The sequence below is a fragment of the Panthera leo genome, chromosome E3, assembly GCF_018350215.1.
Source record: "Panthera leo isolate Ple1 chromosome E3, P.leo_Ple1_pat1.1, whole genome shotgun sequence".
NCBI classification, from domain to species: Eukaryota; Metazoa; Chordata; class Mammalia; order Carnivora; family Felidae; genus Panthera; species Panthera leo.
The window spans coordinates 18,476,868-18,482,867 of NC_056694.1; the positions used below are offsets into that span (position 1 = coordinate 18,476,868).

The 6,000-nt window shown below is 47.3% G+C and overlaps 1 protein-coding gene across 1 annotated transcript in view; it reads left to right on the forward strand.

Annotated features, from left to right (window-relative positions):
* LOC122209758 overlaps nt 1-5,782 on the forward strand; it is a 36,098-nt gene extending 30,316 nt beyond the window's left edge. Inside the window, exon 8 of the mRNA XM_042921916.1 lies at nt 4,763-5,782. The gene's annotated coding sequence lies outside the window, so the exon portion shown is untranslated. The remainder of the gene's footprint in view (nt 1-4,762) is intronic.
* Nucleotides 5,783-6,000: the final 218 nt, after the last annotated feature.

A 6,000-nucleotide genomic window follows, 5' to 3' on the forward strand; every position in this document is an offset into this window, starting at 1 on the left:
CATAGCCAGGGAAATAATCACTTACAAATCAGGAGAGCTCTTGGGATGCCTGCGTGGCTCAGTTGGTTAAGCATCCAACTTCTGATTTCGGCTCAGGTCGTGATCTCCTGGTTCATGAGATTGAGCCTCACATTGGGCTCTGTGCTGACACAGCCTGCTTGGGATTCTCCCTCCCTCTCTCTCTGCTCCTCCCCTGCTTGCCCTCTGTCTCTCTCAAAATAAGTAAATACACTTAAAAAAAAATTAATCAGGGGAGCTCTTGATAGGCAAGTTTGCCTCAGTCCTGGAGATCTACAAAATGGATAAGGAACAGCGGCTATCACAAGTATTAGAATTACATTCATAGTTCTCTGGGGTTCATTTGTGCTCTGTGTTTTCCTCCGTGGGCTGTTTTTGCTTCGCTTAGACTTCTCTTCTGAAAAGTATTAATCCTGTTTTTAATATTGGCGAAGGCTGCCTCTTAAAAATACACTGTAAACGTGTTTAACTTTTTACTTTCAAATAATTCAAATTTGTAAAAAAAAGTTGCAAAAGTTGTACAGGAAATTCCCACGTAGCCTTCTCCACCTGGCTTCCCCCCATGTGGTAATACCGTATGTAATAGTCGGTGCCTTTTGCATTAAAAAGGTTTTTGGAGGGGCACCTGGGCAGCTCAGTCGGTTAAGCATCCGACTTCAGCTCAGTTCATGATCTCATGGTTCGTGGGTTCGAGCCCTGCATCAGGCTCTGTGCTGACAGCTTGGAGCCTGGAGGCCTGGAGCCTGCTTCAGATCCTGTGTCTCCCTCTCTCTCTCTGCCCCTCCCCGGCTTGTGCTCTGTCTCTCAAAAATAAATAAACATTTTTAAAAATTTTTTAAATAAATAAAAACGTTTTTGGAACTGTTTTTCTCTAATTACCAACCTATTGAGGTTTTGAAACTTTTTTCCCACTCACTCACTTTTTCTAATCGTTCCTATTGATATAATCTGGGGTTTTAGACTTGGGTTAAAAAATATTGCTTACTTTAAACTTCCTTTTAATGTTTTTCTTTCTGATTTTCAACTTCATCTGCAACTTGGACTTCATTGTCTGTCCTCTGGATTTAGTTCTCTCATTCTTTGTACCATGACCCAGTTGGGTCCAGAGAGCATTTGTAGATATATGCATACATATGTGTGTGTGTATTTGTATACACATACATATATTCTTATTTTGGAGAGAGAGAAAGAGAGCATGTGCAAGTCAGGGAGAGGGGTAGAGGAAACGAGAGAGAGAGATAAGATCCCAAGCAGGCTGCATGCTCAGCATGGAGCGCAACACAGGGCTCAATCCCAGAACCCTGGGATCATGACCTGAGCCGAAATCAAGAGTCAGATGCTCAACTGACCGAGGTACCCAGGCGCACCTGGATATATATTTTTAATTTCTTTTAGTGTTTATTTATTTTTGAGAGAGAGTGTGAGCACGAGCCGGGGAGGAGCAGAGAGAAAGGGAGACACCGAATCCGAAGCAGGCCCCAGGCTCGGAGCGGTGAGCAGAGCCCGATGTGGGGCTCGAAGCCATGGACTGTGAGATTATGACTTGAGCTGAAGTTGGATGCTTAACCGACTGAGCCACCCAGGCACCCCTGGATGTATATTTTTAAGTCACTTGAGTTATACAACATTTCCTTGTCAAAAAAAGAAAAAAAAAAAAAAAAGGAAATCCTGATGAACAGTAACAGTGGATAGTCGGGACTGTCAGGTCAAAGCCAGCAGCACTTGTGGGTAGCCTTTCTCTCTAGCGATCATGAGTCCAGGCACTGAGTCTAACCGCATGGGTTACATTCTGACACTAACGTACACGATGTTCTTTTCAGCAAATCTCTTGGGTATTTTCAGTTCAGACAATTTACTTGTTTTGAAATTCCCCGCCAATAAAAATAGGCAAAAGTAACCTACTTGCTTTGTGAGAAAAATAGCAACCAGCCATGAGGAACAGCAGCGTAAAGGGGCAGAGAAGGAGGAGGATCCAGTAAAGGAGTCAGAAGGAGCCGGAATAAATCAGCAGAGCTCACATGATTGAGGGCTGCCTGTGTTCCCTTCCAACTGTAAAGCGTTTAGAGATTTCTGTAGGAGTTTATTGCTTTTCCTGTTTCGTAATTTGTTCGTTACTTCGGGTCTGGTAACTCAGACCGCATACTAATGTGTCATTGGCTGAAGACTGTTCGTGTTGTTTTTAATTCTTGATGATAAAAGTTTGTGTAAGAAGAATTAGATTCTGTTAAAGGCATAGCAGTATTTCTGCATTTTATCAGTCAGCTTTTGATGTGTACCAAAATCTCTGCAGCCTCAGCGGTCTCGAACAACTCACAATTCAGAGTAGTTCACAAGTTGCTCAGGATTGTGTGAGGGGACCATTTGGACTGGGCTTAGCTGGGTGGTTCTTCCACTGGAGCCAGCTGCAGCTGAGGTCCCCTGGGGTTCACTCCTGTAGCTGGGGTCCCCTGGGGTTCCCTCCTATGTGGATGCCTCATTCTCACGCACAGGGCCTCCCCTCCGATAGCAAGCCAGCTTGGGTTCATTGCCACACGGGTTCAGACTTCCTAGCAAGAGGGCAAGGGCCAATGTGCAAGTGATTTTCAGCTTCCGCTTGCGTCGTGTTTGCTACTGTTGTATTGGCCACAGCAAGTTACAGGCCTAACCCAGATTCCAGGGGAAGGGAACTAGACTGCCTTGGAGCAAGGGGTCTGCAGGGCCACCTCGTCACCATGTGCGGGCATGCCGGGGGAGAATTTGTAGCAAGCCAGACAAAACCTTGCTCAGTGCTCACGTTGTTACGGTCTGAAACTTTGGGTCACGACGGGGCTCTCCACCTCTTACCGCCCTGATAGTTGACGTGCTATCCGGGGCTTCTCCTCTTCCTGCGGTGTGCACCCCAGGGTTTTCCTGCCCTGCCAGCACTATCCGTGGCTGCCGAAGTGAATCTTGACCATGGACCCAGTCACTTGGGAGCAAGCCTGGGGATGTGTCCGTTTTCACTGAATTCAGCAATTTCCTAACAAATGCAAACCATCAGCCTCCTCAGGTGTACTAATTGCTCACATGCCTTCCATGATTTCCTAATCAGTATTTTAAAATGACAAAAACCACATGAATGATGAAAAAAACTTTTTTTTAAATATTTATTTATTTTTTAGAGAGAGAGCGAGCAGGGGAGGGGTAGAGAGACAGACACAATCCCAAGCAGGTTCCATGCTGTGAGCACAGAGCCCAGTGCGGGGCTCAAACCCACAAACTGTGAGATCATGACCTGAGCCAAAAATCAAGAGTCGGTCGCTTACCGACCGAGGCTCCCTGAGTGATGCAAATTTCAGTACTGATATAATAAGGGTAGCGAACTTGTAGAAGTTGCTTGCTATACAGCTGGCACCTTCCATGAGTGTGACCTGTATTAACCTACTTGTCACAGTAACCAGGGTGTGGCGGGTGTGGCCGGTGAGGGGACCGAAGCACAGAGGGATTGGACAGCTTGCTGCCCACGGCCGCACGGCCTCACGGCTGGTAAGTTTCAGGCCAGGATTCAGACCCAGGCAGGAAGACGACGGAGCACGTGCTCACAGGCACCCAGTGTGACCATTCATGCCACGTAAGCCTCACACGTCCACCGACAGAGAGTGATGCTGCTTCTTGCCTGCCACCGTTGTCACGGGAGCTCTGGGAATCATTTCGTATAGTAAACTGTTGACGTTTGGGGACAAAGTAATACTAGTGCGCGGTGTATTATGTATGTTTTGTGACATTTGTGCGTATAGATACGTTAATGGTTTTTTTGAAGTGGTAAATGGGGGGCACATGGGTGGCTCAGTCAGCTAAGCATCTGGTTTTGGCTCAGGTCATGATCTCACGGCTCATGAGTTCGAGCCCCACGTCGAGCTCTGGGCTCACAGCTCGGAGCCTGGAGCCTGCTTCGCATTCTGGGGTTCCCTCTCTCTCTGCCCCTCCCCTCGTTCATGCTCTGTCTCTCTCAAAAATGAATAAACATCGTAAGAAGGGGGTTTTAAATGGTTTCTCATTAGATAAGTAACACCACATGCAAAACTTCAAAAAAAAAATCAAATAGTACAAAAGGGTATGCAGGGAAAGGTAAGTCTCACTTCTACCCCGGACCTTAGTGAGTCCTCCAACCTGGGAAGCAACACTGCCAGATTCCAGAATTATTCTGCGCATATATAAATGTAGCTAGAGATTTTTTTTTCTTAAGGGCAGACAGGAGCATGTTATGCACAGCCCTCTGTACTGTACTTTTCGAGAGTCTGTTATCTGAGAATCATTCCACATCTGTATCTGTGTCTGTGTGTCTACGTCTGTACCTACATCTACTTGGATGTCCTCTTGCTGTTTTCATGGCAATGTGATATTTCATTGAACGACCATGCCACAACTGCTTTAACCCCAGCGGATGGGCATGTGAGTCCTTTCCGTCATAGGTCCCGTTACACATCACGCTGCGGAGTAAACCCTCTTGCACCTGGCGTGCACGTGGGAGTCTACCTGTGGAGCAGCCGCTCAGTGGTCTGACCGGCTCCCGGGCCGAGCGCACACCGCCCGGTTGCCCCGCAGGGGGCGGCAGCAGACGACGCTCTCGTCAGCCCCGCGTGCCGGGCCCGCACCCGACTCCGTTGACTGCACTGGGTATTAGCAAACATCAGCCTTGACGGTTCAGAAACAGAATACTGTTGTCTGATTTTGCGTATTCGAGAAGCCCTTCTGGCATCGCCCAGCCTCCTCTTTCCCTTCCCAGGTGAACATGGACGACCGACCGGTTCGGACAGATCGTGATCGAAAACCGGCGGAGGCGACAGTGTGACCTGGCGGGAGTGGAGACCTGCAAGCCGTGAGAGTCACAGGTCGGAGAGCAGGGCGGGGACATCCTTTGGTACCCTTAACCCCCCAGGGAAGGGCACACTCCCTTCTCAGATCAGAGAATGTGAGAAGCCCTGTCGCGTGCCCACCTGAACGGGCAGCTGGGGTTCCACGTGGGCCGCTGGCTCGTCACGCTAAAGAAGTCCAAGACCTGGGCCGCCATCTTGGTTTGGAAAATACACATTCCCATTTCCCATACCCTATTAGTCCAAGTTTTCAGTATGCATATTCGCAAACAACATGAACGTAGAGGGAACAGTAGGACGAAAACCCACGTCCCATCAGCCAACTTTGGTGACTCACATCTTTCAATATTGTTTTATTTATCCCCGTTTTTTGTCGGTGTTGTCATCGGAATATTTTAAGGCACATCCAGAGAGTATAGCATTACCCCCATAAAGACTTCCATGTGAATCTCCTACCAGTAAGCATTTTCTTCCCCCACCCCGGGATAATGGTAACATCATCATTGTACCTCACACAGCAGCCGAAACTCCTCCATAGCACCTACTCCACAGTCCGTGTTTGGATTTCCCCAGTTGTTTAAAAAAAAAAAAACAGAAAAAAATTCTATAGGTGGTGTGTTTGAAACAGGATCCAAACTTGGTCCAGACTTTGCACTTGACACGTCGCTTACATTTCTTAGAATCTGTAATAGAGAGTTTAAATATCTTTTATTTATTATTTTTTAGTTTGTTTGGTTTTCTCTTTTTTTTTGCTGAGGAGACACCACCCACCCCTGCCCCTATTAAATAGGTGGGATATGTCACATTACGCCTCGAACGCATTCAAACACTCTTGCTCACGGAGAAGTTCCTTGCTTTATTTCTCTTTAAATATACATTAGTGACTTTTCTCCCATGATAACAATGCATGTTCGGTGTAGAAAATTGGAAAAGAAAAAGAAGAAAGATGGGGGCTGGGACGGGCTTTTGAAAAAGGAGTCATCTGAGACAAGTTCTCATGTGCTCCAAGAGTGCCTTGGATTCGTGCAACAGTGCCTCGTACCTTGCCTTTTCTCTCCGCTGCACATTCTAGAAAGAACGGCTCCTGTCGAATGGGTGGGAAACAACATCAGCCGTCGACGTGCTGGAAGCGTACAGCAGACTGCCTCAA